The following is a 15121-nucleotide window of genomic DNA, read 5'->3' as shown; positions in this document are numbered from 1 at the left end:
TGCCTCCCCACGACCTCTACTCTTTGCTGCACCCCAGCTTCAACCGAGAACCCTTCACGTAGTTGATGATGGTTATTATTATTGAGTGGAGAGTATTTAACGCACACTTCAGGCCCCAGAGTTCTTGCTTTTAAATGCTCCTCATCAACATCCGCTTTATGTGTTCCATGTGCTCAATAAATGGTTCAGTGCAATCGCTGCCCTCTCTGGGAGTATTTTTCTAGCCTGGTTGTCACCCTGTTAATATGTGATTTCATAAATGTTACACTCAGCTGGAGATATGTGGTTTGTCTCTCAAAGGGTTTTTGGAGACTTTTCTTTTTTAATTACCATGATAGCAGGAGATGGATAAACTATCCTAGTGGGTGGAGGTCAAGGATGTCGTTAAATGTCCCACAAGACACGGGACACCCTCCGCAGCTGAAGATTATCTGGCAACTGTCAGGACTGTCACTACACTGCTTTGTACTAATTCGTGTATCCAGAGCCTAATAAAATCAATGCATTTAAGGTAAGAGAGCTTTCTAGAACCCAGTGTGTGTGGCCGCCCCTGTTCAGTCTATAAACTGTCACATCCACAGCATTGCTGCGTCTTTCCCTGATAACGGTGAGAGAAAACACTGGTGTGTGCATGTGCTGGGGAGAAAGTTGCTCGCAGTGAAGCTCTTGTCCAACGAAGCGTCAACAAGGTACCTCTTTTTGTTTCCAGGGCAAATCAGATGACGTGACACTTGCCTGTGTGTGACCGGTGAATTCAATGACATGACCTTTGCATTTCTGGATTGAAGCAGGAATGTTCCCTTTTGTGTAGGCTTCAAAAAGAACAAGCTTGACGGTGGAGAACAGGGGCTACATGGCGAATGGAGACATCACAGAGCGGGACACATTGTGTACCTCCAGACAAGCCCACGTCAGCAGCTGGTCTGCAGGCAGCATGTCCCTTTGATTCTCTTAGGCAGTAACGGGAGATGACAGGCTTTCTCTGGGGAGCATTTTGAGAATGAATGTATTCTGGTGTTACTGGGGAGACAGAGAGGTTTCCTGATCCATTTTCCTCTAATGCATAATTAAAATTAATTCATAGTCAAGGCCCACTGCTCTGAGGACGCCTCTAGTTCAGCATTTCTTGACCCGTGGGTAGGAACTGAGACACTGCTCAGTAGCAAAAAAAAAAAAATAAATGTATGTTTGGGGGTCCCTAAGACTATTGGAAATGGGTGTTTTCCAATAGTTGTGTTGACACCCGCTGTTCTAGTTGGCAATCGACTTTCATGCTTCCCATCCTCTACAGACCCCCACAGGCTGCTGGGAGGCAAGGCTCCCAGAAAAGTCCTCCACAAGCATTGCTGGGGTGTTTCCATGTACAGGTGTGCACATCTGGCTCTTTGGCAGGTCTTCAAGTGTGGGTGTGCCTTGGGAAGACAGAATTTTAACCTAGAAAATATCTCCATCAGATTGGCTAGTTAGGCAAGTCGTTAGGGCATTTTCTTGATTGGTGATTGATGTGGGAGGATCCAGTTCACTGAAGGTGGTGCCCAGAGGGGCAGGTAGTCATGGATCATATAAAGAAGCAGGATGGGCAAGCCAGAGGAGTAAGCCAATAAACAGCATTCCTCCATGATCTCCCTTTGAGTTCCTGTCCTGACTTTCTTCCCTCAGGGAGGGACTGCTACCTGCAAGTGTCTGTCAACTAAGATAAACTTTCCTCCCCAAATTGTTTTGGGTCATAGTGGTTTGTCACAGCTAAGATAGCATGAAATTTTTGTTTTAATATATTTAATGCATTTCACCTTAATTTATAAAGAAGCCCATTTGTTGCTTCTATCCTCCGAAGTGATCCCCCTTGCCACACCCTTCTTTTCATAAAAACTGCTTTCTGAGCGCTTACCATGTGAAGGACGTTACTCAAAACAACTCAGCCAACTACAAGAAAAACCCAGCAGGAGAAGCAGCGTTGTTTGCACTCAGCTGTTGAGAGCAAGAGACCTGAGCATTCACCCAAAGCCTAACAGACAGGGTCAAACAGAAGTTGGGCCCATTCAAGCAGCTCAGATCCAGGACTCTTACAACTCCACTGCACAGCCTCTCGGACAAGAAAGCCAGGAGGACTGCGGGCTTGTCTAAGGCATCACGACTTGCCCGTGGATGCCTTCTTAGTACATGGCCCACAGAACTCAACCTCCGACTCCCTCTTGCAGAGCCTATGCTCGCATGCCGGCCCTTTGAAGTCCTCTCTGTGCTATGGAGTGCTTCCACTCAGGCCTGTCAGAAGTGATCCGCAATAGGCACAGAAGCATCTGTCCACGTTACCGTTCTCTGCTTTTGAGAGGCATGGAGTCATTTTACTTAGTTCTGAAGAAATGCCAAGCGATTTTAGCACTTCACATTCCTCCTAGCCATGTTAAAGGGTTCTGATCCCTTTACTGCTCACTGAGGCTGTTCTATCTTTGTTGTTGTTGTTGTTATAATTGTTGGGGTTGATATGAGATGATGTTTCACTGTAGTTTTTGCTGCTGTGGTGGTTTGGGTAGGAATGGCCCTCATGGACTCAGGTGAGTGAATGTTTGGCTCACAGGGAGTGGCAGTATAGGAGGTGTAGCTTTGTCGAAGGAAGTGTGTCACTGTGTGTGTGTGTGTGTGTGTGTGTGTGTGTGTGTGTGCATGGGACACTGAGGTCTCATGTATGCTCAAGGTGTGCCCACTGTGGTGCAAAGTCTCCTTCTGCTGTCTGTGAAACAAGATGTATAACTCTCAGCTCCTTCTCCAGCACCATGTCTGCCTGCACGCCACCACGCTTCCCGTCATGATGATAAGGGACTAAACCTCCGAAACTGTGAGCCAGCCCCAATTGAATGTTTTCCTTTATAAGAGTTGCTGTGGTTATGGTGTCTCTTCACAGCAATAGAAACCCTAAGACAGTTGCATTTCTTTTGCTTTTCTTTTTAAACATTTATTTTTATTTTCCAACACCCTGATCACATTAATTTCCTAGTCCTCCTAGGTTCACCCTTCCCAACCCTTAAAACCTCTTCCCAGAAGAAAGAAAAGAAAGGGGCATGGTCAAACTCCCAGTGGCCAGCACCTTAAAGAATCCTAAATCCTTCCCCAACCCCAGCCAACCCCCGCCAGAAGCCATCAACTGTGAAACGATACACTTCAGCATCCCTGTAACAACTTTTAGGAATTCTCTTCAGTGGCTTCCTGCCCAAACTGTTTTCTTTGTTGGGGGCATGGGTGTGTGGATGAGAGGAGAGGTTGTCACAACAGTCTTCCCTGTCTCTCATTCTCAACTGTCAGTCATGGAAACCACTACAGAAGAGGTTTCCTCGACCTTTAAAGTAAGCAACTGCGTGGATTGCGGACTTCCACATGGCTTCTGATGACAGCACAGACCACAGACATCTGCATATATAAGGGAACTTACTGGAATGACTTACAGGCTGCCGTCCAGCTAACCCAACAATGGCCAGCTGTGAAATGGAAAGTCCAGGAGCCCCATGAGGCTGGGTGTCTCAGCTGGTCCTCTGAATATGCTGGAGTTCAGAGGAAACAGGATCCAGTGCCAACAAAGGAATAGAGGTATCGGCAGGGAGAGGACGAACAGGGAAAGGATGAGCAGCCCCTTCCTTCTTCCATTGGCCTTCCAGAAAGAGGTGTGGCCCGTGTTAAAGGTGTGCCTTCCCGCCTCAAGGTCTGGATTAAATGTGTGTGTGTCCTCCAGCCTCAGAATCTGGACCACAAGAGTGCCCTCCACTTCTGGGTTTCATCATTCCAGATGTAATCAAGTTGACAATTAAGAACAGCCACCACACACCGCTGCGCCTGTCTATAGCAGTTATATCTTCTGGGGATGTCTTGAGTGAATATCTAACCCCCAACCCACACGTCTGCCGCTCTTAAAGGTACACTGGATTAAAATATGCCTTTCACAAAAGCCATGAAGCAGAAGAGGGCGCAATACTTGAGGGAACCGAATTCATCAAGCATCCACACCCACCCACCTGAAGCCGATAGCGGCCTTCTAAATAACTGTGTCCGGGTTCCCCACACACTCACAGCAGCTCTGTCTGACTCAGTGTGAGGGGGGGCAGCACCTTCCCTGGCTTCTGCAGGATCTCCACCCACAGACTCTGCAGACTGAGAGGGGCTTGAAGCAGGGATATGGGTGTGGGGAACCAAACGATGGGCAGTGTGGAAGGGGGCTCCTCTCAGACAGGCCATCACGATGAGGGGTGTCCTAGGCTTTTTATGGCTGCGAAGAGACACCGTAACCACTGCAAACACGTATAAATGAAAACATTTAATTGGGGAGGCTCACTTATAGTTTCAGAGGCGCTCGGTCCGTGATCACCATGGCGGGGAGTATGGCGGCATGCAGGCAGACACAGTGCCGGAGAAGAAGCTGAGAGCCCTGCATCTTGCAGGGGACAGGAAGTTAACTGAGACACTGGGTGGTACCCTGAGATAGGAACTTTTTTTTTTTTTTTTGGTTTTACGAGACAGGGTTTCTCTGTATTGTTTTGGAGGCTGTCGGTCCAGTCTGGCCTCGAACTCACAGAGATCCGCCTGCCTCTGCCTCCTGAGTGCTGGGATTAAAGGCGTGCGCCACCACCGCCCGGCGTGAGATAGGAACTTTCAAAGCCTGCCACCACAGCGCGGCTCTCTATGAGATTATGAGGGCTGATTACATTCAGACTACCACAAGAGGGTATGCGCAGAAGACATGGGGTTATAGGAGGAATGACAGGGTAGGTAAGGACTTTGCGTGTTGAAGGATGAAGGAAAGAGAAGAAGAAAATCACGACAAGGCAAGGTAACTATCAGGAAGGCAAACAGTGAGCCTACCAGGGGAAAAGACTTCCTACAGCCTACATGCTAGAAAGCCCCGAGGAACTTTGGCGAAAGTGCCAGCCTTCACTCCAGGCTCCTCCTCAACCCCCACCTCTCCAGCTCGTTGTTAACAGTGGGCATTCCTTAATTATTTCCTTATTGGCCACAGACAGGGGGGCCAAAATGAGAACACAAACTCTTACCTGTACCACAAGAAGCGATATAGGATGCAGGGGGACCCCAGCTGTCAGCACTTTTGTACACAGCTGCACCACAGTGACACAGGCAGAGCAAGGGTGGACATACCCAGGCAAGGCCCATCCTGCATTATCTCATGTTACTGTGCTCATCCTTCCTCTCCAAGGGACCTGACCATCAGGGGTTCCATCATCCAGAAGGCAGTAGGATGGGCTAACCTGAAGAGTTCAGAGGCCGGATACCAGGCTGGTGGTGCAGCCTGTACCGGAGGGAGGCAACTGCAGGGAAAAGCAGACATGTAGTATAGCATCTCTGACATGTCCATCCCTGTGGTCGCACAGGCACCGGTGAGCCTCTGAATGGACCACTCAGGCCACAGAGCTAGGTCAGAAGTGTTGGGGAAGTCTTATGCTAATAAAGCACTGTCTGGCCAATAGGAATCTAGAAAGATGGGGCTAGGAATCCAGGAGGATTCTGGGTAGGAGAAACACAGGAGAGTCAACATGTAACGCCATTGGGGGTAGGAAGCCTGGAACTATTCTCCGGTAAGAGACTTACTTAGATTAACAATTATGGGGTAATTACTTAAAGCAGAGCTAGCCAGTAAGAGACAAACAAGGCCAACAGCTTCATAATTAATATAGCCTCCTGTGTGTTTATTTGGGACTCATGCAGATCTAGAACCAGGCTGGCGCGGCAGAGCCCAGGCGACTGGCGGGGGATAAACCAAAGCAGCTAGCAAAGAAAAAGCTTCTCTTAACAAGAAGGAGGAAGTAACTCTTACTGTTTGTCCCTGCTTTCCCCAGTGGCCAGCATGGAACCTGGTAGGCAGTGACCCTCCATGAATACATTTCTTACCTGCATCCATGGAGAGCTGACTCCAGAACTAACCCCCAGGATCCCCAAATCCAGTCTCTTCCATGAATTGCCATGATGTTTGCACATAATGAGGTCACATCCTCTCATAGTCCCTAAACCATCCCTACCCCTAATACATAATTACTCATAGTACACTACTCATAATAGGTAATTACCAATGTAAACTTTATATAAACAGTCGTTTGTGTTTAGGGAATGGTGATAAGAAGTATCTACATATTCACTAAAGGTGGATAATAGATAATTACCAATGTAAACTTTATATAAACAGTCGTTTGTGTTTAGGGAATGGTGATAAGAAGCATCTACATGTCCACTACAGGTGGATTTTCTTTGCAAATATTGATCTGCAGTTGGATGCATGGATGAAGAGCCATCTGACTAAAAAGGTGGGTGAATGTGTGCAAAGGTGATTTTAACAGGATCAAGCAATATTCTTTCCTTAGAGGATGAAGAAAGCAGCTCAGAAGGCAGCCATCTTCCAGAACAGATGGTGTGGGTCCTACTCCATGGTCTTCACACTCACATAAATGTGTTTCTAAAAACTCATGCATGTCTGGAGAAATACGACAGAGGACCTAAGGTTAGGTTACAAAGCCGCTAGCTTTCATCTTGTGAGCTTCTCTCTTGGTCATTCTGGGGGATGCCAGCTGCCACTGCCAATGTGGAAAGCTGTCCTATGTGAAGCCCTACCTACACTGCAAGGCACTAAGGGCAGGAAGGTTCCAGACAACAGCCACCCAGGAATGGCGTCCTCAGCCCAACGACCCACAAGTAGAGTCTCCTGCCCACAGCGATGTGAATGAGGGGAGATGACTCCCTCCAGTGAGTCCTCAGAGGACAGGAGGCCCCCACACCTCCAGACACAGTGGAACAGTAAACACCCCACTGGGACTGTGCCCTGACTGACATATCAGATTGCTAACTTGGGGTAATCAGTGAGCAGCCAGGGGGCTGCAACTGAGAGCCATCGAAGCAGCTATGCCAGAAGTTCGGCAGGTGGCCACTCATAAAGGCGCATTCACTTGGTCATTAAAGTGAGCTTCTGAAAGTCAGAAGAATCTGACATTTACATGAGAACAGAAGGGTGTTTAATGATGGGAAGAGTTGGGTTATTCTGGCCTGACAACTGGGTGACATTCCTTTCAAAAATAGTCACCTACGGTGAGTGGACACTTAGTTCGTGATACTGCTAACCCAGCTAACCCAGAGCAGTGCTTAACTGCCTGTTCTGTGCATTCTTCTCGCCAGCCTGGTCCTAGAGCCGCGTCAGTCCTAAATGAACACACAAGATGCTATATTAATTACGAAGCTGTTGGCCGTTTCCTATGGTTTCTCATTGACTAGCTCTGGCTTAATTATTAACCCATAATTACTAACATATATTTTTATAAGGACTTATCTTTCTGAGGACGCCCCAGGAGATCGCATGGCGGCCCCTAACTCTTTACTACATTTCCAAGAATCCTCCTCTAGCCCCACCCATCTTGCTTCCCTATTGGCCAACAGTGATTTATTGACATATACACAGAAGAACTTCCCCTATCAGCTGTCTCATGTAAAATAACAAACAAGTTGTTGGTCACTTCTCAATAGTAACCTATACCCTAAAACAATAACCCTGTGACATCTGCTTCCTGTAAGTGTGGGGAACCCCATGAGACCTTCATGAGAACTTGGGCCCCAAGCCAGCTGAGGGCGTATGATACACTCAGACCTGTGGCCTGAAATAGTCCTTCCTTTCTCTACCAGAGAAGCTTGTTGAGAAGTATGAAGGGCGTGGACTCCTTGGACTCAAAGAAGAAGACAGTGTCCCAGCAGCGGCATGCTCTAATGGGCTGCTGTGGACTGAGCCAGTGGTGTTCCCTAATGTGTCACTGTAAGACACAAATATCCTAGAGCCTCTTTAAGGACCAAGAATCTGAAGCATCACCAGTTACATAGGTCTTAGTCACCATGCATCAGTGAACTAAGGGAAGTAAAAGAGGCATCCTTATTTGGGCAATTTCATCAGTGCAGAAGGCAGGATTGCCTGTCTGAACAAGGAATCCAGTCGAATGCCAAGAGAGGCCAGGCCCAGGAACCCATAGTGAGACCACTGGGGAGCAGTGGGGTAGGAAAGCCTAGTGGGATTCCTACCCTCTGTGACTCCTTAAGTCTTCACATGCCCGAGACGCTTCCACTGTTCATTTGGGAGCTGAGTAAACTACGTATTGATTCATGCGTCTTCAGAAACCCACAGCCCTGTGCTTTGATATATTTGATCTCAAAGCATTCCACTGGACTGAAAACCCATTCCCCCTTTCACAGGAAATGGCCAACATTGTCTTTGTTGATGAACCCAAGGAGGAATAGCTGGGTTCTCTTTAGTTATAATTTCAATGTTGTAAAATTTTTTAAAGGTTGTAAAACTGGTCTTAAAATTTTTATTGCCTTCAGATTCATAAAGTCAATGGCAGTAATGATGAAAACTTCAAATTGCTCACCAGTATAATCCTGAGCAATTGCTGCAGGGAGCTGGCTTATACACTGAATGCAATCCAGAAGAATTAGGGACCTGCAAACAAACCCAGTCTGCTTATTCAAAACGTCAAAAGATCTGGAAGTTTCGTACAAATCCAGAACTCGCTAGTCCGTAAGAAACATACAGCAGATTTTTTCAGCAGCCCCCACACAGACACTTCCAAATATTCTTCTTCCCCAGTTCGTGTTCCGGTTTTTCACACAAACACCAGCCCTTTCTATGTACGCGTGGTATATTCCAAAGCTTAGGCAGTATTGAGACCACGCAAGCAGCATTTCCCCTGGATGTAGACGCATTCAGACCTGCTTTGGGAGAGGTGCAGGGGTGAACAGAGGTGGCCTCCAGTGTCCCTCACAACAGCTGACTGACAGCTAGATCGTCCCATCTCTTCCCTGCTTAAACACGGAGCTCCACCCCTTGGTAGCAAGACCCCCATGCTGATTGGTCCTCACTCTTCTGACACCACAGCTTCTAGTTGGGGAGGCGTAAGTTATCCTGGGTCGTGTAAGATAATTTTCCAGAAACGCTTTGTATAGCCCACAGCTAAACCCAACTGAGCCAAACACATTTTTAAACACGTCTAATAACATTTAGAGCCCCAAAGAGGCGTGACGTAAATTCACTTTGCTTTTGTCTTTTTCCTAAGCGGACTCAGGCAATCTGCAGTAATCGCATTTTGGTTCCTGTGGTTTGCAGGGAAAGCGTCGATTAGATATGAAATTTAAGATGCTTAATTAAAATCATTCTCGTCGCTTTCTGGCTGCCTCGGAGGCCTCTGAGACGGCCTTGCTCTCTAATAAAGTTCCAGCAATTAAATTTATATAGCTCACTTAGAGGATTATCTTAACAGCTTCAGTCAAGAATTATTGCAAAACGTTGACAGTATCTGCTATTAATTCATTTCTCTGAAATTAAAGGGTAAAGGTGGCGTGCTTAGCAAGGCAATTCGAGTCCGTCGGCACGAAGGAGCACGGGACCAGCAGGTGTGCGCACAGATGTGCAGGCACCTGGACCGCGCCTTCACAAGGCAGAGGCCAGGGACCGCAGTGTCCTTCCCAAACTCAGAGAGACTGCCGCGCTCCCTCATCAGCTCACTGCTTTTCGGTTTGTCCAGATTGCTCCAATGCATGTGCATATTCACTCTTTACACGTATTTTTAATTTTGGGAGGTACTCGGAATCCGTCTATGACCTGACACATGCTAACCAAACACTCAACCACTGAGCTATACCTCCAATTCCATTTATTTACTTCTCTCTCTCTCTCTCTCTCTCTCTCTCTCTCTCTCTCTCTCTCTCTCTCTCTCTCTCTCTCTCTCTCTCTCTCTCCTTCCTTCTTTCTTTCTTTCTTCTTTGATACATCTCATATAGCACAGAATGTCCTCAAACCTGAACTATGCGACCAAGAACGATCTTGAATTCCTGATCTTCCTATATCTACCTTCCAAATGCTAAGGATACAGGTTTGTGCCACCACGCCTGATTCTGATTCATCCTTAGGAAAATACACTTATTTTTCTAGTTTTTCTTAGGCTCACCCTGCCAAGCTCTCTGGAGACTTCCTCCCTCCTAGTTTGAGTTCTCCTTCCATATTTCCTTTCTGGGTTTAGTTGAAGCTCTTGGGGGGGGGGTCCTTCTTGTCACCAACTGCTCTTTTAAGTCTGGCTCTTCACATCACCGGCTCCCTCTTGTGGCTATGCGAGGTCATTGCATACCCACTATGGTGCTGGTGACAGTGTGTGGCATTGGCTCACCCAAGAGTGAACGAACGCTTCTGGGTAAGAGCTAAGTGTCAAATGGAGCCCAGCTGGTGCCTCACTGAAGCCGCAGAGGAATGGCTACCTCCGGTCGAAACCATGGTTCCCCAATGCTGCTCAGCAGCGGCTCTAGCACTGAGACCACTGGCGTTCCACCGTGTCTCTCCGGGGCATCCCAAGTACCTCCCCATTTAGACTGAGCATGCTCCAGATCTGGTTGGTCTGCTTGGGCTGGTCGAGTAGATGTTTTCGTCAGCATGGTTGTGGCCACTAAGGCTGTGACAGGGTCCGACAATGTCTAAGTTGTATCGCAATGCCAGGGGCCGATTATGTGAACACCCTTTTCTCTGCTGAGGCCTTTTATAGGCAGCCATTGAGTTAAAAAGTCCCCAGACCAGCCTTCTGCAGTTCTAGAAGAGGTAGATCATAAACTCATTTCCTCATCCGTGCAGGGGGGGACTCTAGAAACAGCCCACAACTGCCCACTTTCCAGCAGTTACTCCCCAGTGACTCCCAAGGTCTCCTGCTTGATGCCCAGGGCTCTTCACTGGCTTCCTGTCCATCTTTCTCTACCTTTGCTTCCTAGGATTCCCTCACAAGCAACTGCCGCGCTCAAATCCTTGCGTAGGACACCAGTTCCAAAAGAGCCCGACCTAAGACAGTGCGGGAAGTCTGGGAAAATAGACCCAGGTGTTCTGGGACTCGATTCCTTACTAACTGGGTAGGGACGGAACGTGAATTGAGGCAGAATCCTCTAGAACAGAGCTCTGGTTCTCTAAAGTTGAAGAGTCAAAAAAGAAAAAAAAAAGCCAAGAATAGGTTAGCTGGTGCTAACTATGACTGAAACTCACAAACCAACGGGGAGCACAGCGTGAAAGAAAAGCATATTGAACCACGGTCACGTCCTGCAGCTGGGAGGGGGGGGGGTTTGAAGACAATTCAGTCCCCAGTCCGGTGTCCAGAGCACTAGAGTCATTAGGAAGCTGAATTTACATCCTGATAGTCCTACTGTGGGAAGGGGGGGGGGCTCTGATACAGAGTGAGTCCTGATGCACAGGAGGGGATGCCGCCATTGGTCCTGTAGACTCCTATAACCCCCTAGGGGCACAAGTGTCCTGTCCTACCCATTAGAGGAAAGCACTTTCTCCTCACCTGAAGATTAGAAAAGGTGTCCCCTGAAACAAGTCCCTACTTCCCAGGGAGTGTTTGCTGTGCTGGGAATTGGTTCCACCTCTCCAGTAATTATGGCCACACCTCATGATTATATCCCACAGCCAAGCATCTCAGTAGCGCCTGGTTACAGAAGCAGTGCTCAGGGAGAACACAGATTTGCCAGGAACCGGAGCCACGGTTGTGTGCTTGGGGCAATACTAACTGCAGGGGATGGGACACTGGAATTTGGTGCTGTTCTGTAACACCAAAGGCTAAGTGGTGACTCTAAACCCAAGGCAAGGTGGGAGCCACAAAACAGAACAAGGCAAAAAACAAAACAAAACAAAACCGAGCCCATGCTTTTCACCTGCAGGGGCCGCCCAATGATCCCACGATCACTGATAGGCCACACATCTGGTTTGCGTGACCCTAAAGGTGGAATCCAGGATCTTACGCATGCTATGTAAATCCAACACCAAGGCCAGCATCCGCAGCCCTTACTCCAGGAACTCTGTACTGAAGAAAGGATATTTATTACCTATGTCTTGACAGCAGTGGACTGTTGTCTTTATCAGATTCCAGCAGAATCAATTACATACTCACCATTTTTTTTAAATGACAAATAGCAAACCCTTGAGGCAACAAGAACTTGTGCTTGCTGACCCCACATTGGCAGCCGTCTTTGCAAACTAAGCAGCCTCAAGGAAGGGTCACGGTTCATCCTCTAGCAAGGGCTGTACTTTGGCTTGGAGCTCTGAATCTCCATCCTTGCAATCCCAGTTGCCCGGACTCCATTCTTCACTTTCCCATTGGTCCCGGCACAGCCAGACCTTTCCCTCCACCCTCGCCCACTCACCCCAGTGTCTTCCTGCTCAGAACAGCCAACAACAACAATGTTTCAACTGGGAGGAAACAGTCTTCACACTCTTGGGACTTCCTATTATAGGATGTACAACCTTTGTCCAGAAACAGTACAACCTAAAAATAGAAAGTGCCTGGATTTACCTTTATCTCGAAACAATGACTCCACGGCCACTGTGACTAGCCTTGAAGCCGTGCCAGGCGCTGTGGAACACCGGCTCATCCGTGGAAATGAAGGAGGCGCTTCCAGGGACTCCTCCCACGCGACGGGGAGGGCAGCTGCTTACTTATTCTGCACTCTCTGTTGTTTTGTTGGCTTTTGCCAGGAAAACCTGGCTAGGAGGAAGGAGAGCAAGACGGGATCAGAGGGGCGCAGAGTTCACCAGCAGAACTGGTGACCCTGGGCTACAGCAGGTGACTCCAGAGGGAGTAGGTGAATGTTTGGAGGACGAGGCTGAGCTGGAGAAGAGAGAGGAGAGAAGAGGCTGGAGCAGGGTTTGCAGGGGCCCTCACAGCTGGGATGTCTGGGCTTTCACCGCTGCCCCCTGAGACGGAGAAGGAAGAGACTCAGTGTCAGCGTCCCCACCAGGTCCAGAAGTTACTTTCTTCTCTCTCACATTCTCCTGAGAGTTTCCATTTTCTTCCGTGTGGAGGGGAGGGAGGACACTGAGAAAGGAACACGGTCTAGAGAGAGGGCTGGAGCCTCTGTCTACCCAGCTGAGAGGCAGAAAATACGCCGCAGGTAAACCCGGATCCCGCCAGAGTAGGACAGAGACGGGGCTTTACTTCCTTGTTCTCGTCTCTTTTTCTATTTATTCAGTGTGATTTTCACATCATGCATCTTGATCCCATGCATTCCCCCGTCCCTTCACATCCTCCCTCTGCCCTGCAACAGCTCCCAAATAAAACAAAATTTAAGAGAGAGAGAGAGAAAAATAAAATACATAAAAAGGAAAAAAAATCAAAAATCTTGTCATGGAAATCACAGCGTGACGCAATGAGTCAGTCCGTAAACGCCTTTGTCATTGTGTATTTACTTGCAGGTGTTCACCGCAAAGAGTCTTTGGTCTGGTTCGAGGCCTCTGGTTTCTATTACACTATCGATGCCCGGCCCTCACTGGGACTCTTCCTGGACGTGTCCTTGTTGCCCCGTGTCATGGAGATCCTACGGGTCAGGTCCCTTCATGTGCTCCAGCAGATCACGGGTGGGGTGGGTGATGGGATGCGCCAAGTCATAACCCGGGTTCTGGACCTGGGCAGCTGCAGGGTTGGTCAGCCCACCAGTTCCTCCCTGTCCTCATCACCCGGGGGGAGCTCTCCAGCATGGCCCCCAGCTAATTCACCCTTGCAGCAGCGAGGAGTGGGGCCAGTTTTCCACAGTGATGCTGGCCTGGAAATGTAAATCAAACAGAGCGGAGATGAAGACCCAGCTTGAAGTTACTGAATGTGAAGTCTTCCCAAGCCTGCAGGCTCCCGGGACTCAGAGTTAAACAGCCCAGTGTTCTAATCCCGCTTCTTCTGTCACCGGCCGGGTGACCTGCGTCACTTCCCCGGGCGGGCACGCAGCTCACAGGGGTGTTGGTGGGGGTCACGTGACGTGGGAATGAGAAGCCCTATCTCCGTACATTCTGTTCTAGCTTCGTGGCTGGAGCCAAGACTCACCCAGAAGGATGTGGTTGGTAGAAAACGGCTTTCACGTTCGCCCAGGGCTGTGGGAAGAGAGAGGGTCAGGTTGTTAGAAGGGCAGGCACGATGTGAGCCGGGACGGAAGTGTCTCATGTACCTAAAGGATAAAAAAGAAGCCCTGGGAGGTAAAGTAGGTAAGAAGAGGGAAGGCTGGCTGTGGGGGCGGAGCCAGGCGCTTGTGTGCATTGCAGCTTGGGTTCTCGGGATGCGGGAGCTTCCTCCCTGTAGAAGCATCCAGTAAACACCGGAAGATCGATAGAAGCAAATTACCGCCCTTTTGCGCCTTCACAGAAACCAGGAGGGCAAACAGCGGCCACTGTGTTAGCTGTTAATTCATTGCCCTGCAGCCCAGCACCTGCTCTGAGGCCTGTCATTGACAGAACTAGCGTTCTCCTTCACGGTGAGTCCGATCTGGGGCGTCATCGGTAGAGGGCGCTAAAGAGACACTGCAGGAACAAGGGGGCCTTTCTCCAGGTTTCTCTCCCGGTGCCTGACCTCCAGCGGGGCACTCCTAACTTCATCGGTGACGCTCTGTGCCATCGGGACCCTCAGAGTGCAGAGCCCTTCTGCAAGCCCAGAGGCCCTGTCTGGACTGGGGGACCCCTTGCCTTCGCCCTTGTGATGTGCAAGTTTCTTGCCTGCGGTGGAACCCTACCTCCTGACGGCTCTCCACACCAGCTGGCCGGCACCCTAGGACTTGTGACAGCCGTCCCCGTGTGAACACCGCACACCAGGCCTTATGCCTCCTACTGAGCGGTAGGTAAGCAGCCTTTGCCTCAGCTTGCCTGTGCCTAATGGGTTCCTCTTTTCTTCCATGGCAGCTAGGAACACACTCCTGCCACATAGCCCAGTGTCCCCAGCGACTAGTTATTGCCCCCAACTACATCAAAACCCCAGCCCTGGGGACACCCTATTTCAGGTTGCTCTTGTTTGATATTCTCCCTCAGACCTAAGGTGGCCCTTAGAGGCATCGTTACATTTTCATGGTTATTATTTTTAATAATTCTGTGTATTAAAATTCTGTATTGTCTTCTGTTTCCCAAAGTAGGTCCGGGGACACAGATATGGGTGGCTGGTAAGCTCGTGGAGTGACAGAAAAACCATATGGCCTTGTTGGAGTTATGCAGCACAGTAAGTAATTCAAGTGTTCTTGACAAAAGGTCAAGCCTGTTTCTGGCCAAGCCTCAGATGTAACCAAACATATGCAAGGAGAGGAACTCATTAAATGACACCAT

The 15121-nt window shown here is 48.9% G+C and overlaps 2 long non-coding RNA genes across 5 annotated transcripts in view; one reads left to right on the top strand and one right to left on the bottom strand.

Annotated features, from left to right (window-relative positions):
- Positions 1 to 12993: 12993 nt before the first annotated feature.
- LOC121143172 lies at positions 12994 to 13978 on the bottom strand. Its single transcript, XR_005880321.1, has 2 exons — positions 13863 to 13978; positions 12994 to 13590 (listed from the first exon to the last, which is right to left on the bottom strand). It is a non-coding gene; the product is annotated as an uncharacterized LOC121143172 (long non-coding RNA).
- Positions 13879 to 15121, top strand: part of LOC106021763 — a 106373-nt gene continuing 105130 nt past the window's right edge. For 3 of the 4 annotated variants that reach the window (XR_005880320.1, XR_005880319.1, XR_001196938.3), the window contains exons 1-3: positions 13879 to 14020; positions 14178 to 14646; positions 14932 to 15017. This is a non-coding gene — a long non-coding RNA (uncharacterized LOC106021763). The remainder of the gene's footprint in view (positions 14021 to 14177; positions 14647 to 14931; positions 15018 to 15121) is intronic. The other variant, XR_002384427.2, reaches the window with a different exon arrangement.

Source organism: Mesocricetus auratus, unplaced genomic scaffold (genome assembly GCF_017639785.1).
Source record: "Mesocricetus auratus isolate SY011 unplaced genomic scaffold, BCM_Maur_2.0 Super-Scaffold_100011, whole genome shotgun sequence".
Taxonomy (NCBI): domain Eukaryota; kingdom Metazoa; phylum Chordata; class Mammalia; order Rodentia; family Cricetidae; genus Mesocricetus; species Mesocricetus auratus.
This window is presented reverse-complemented; position numbering and strand designations above follow the sequence as displayed.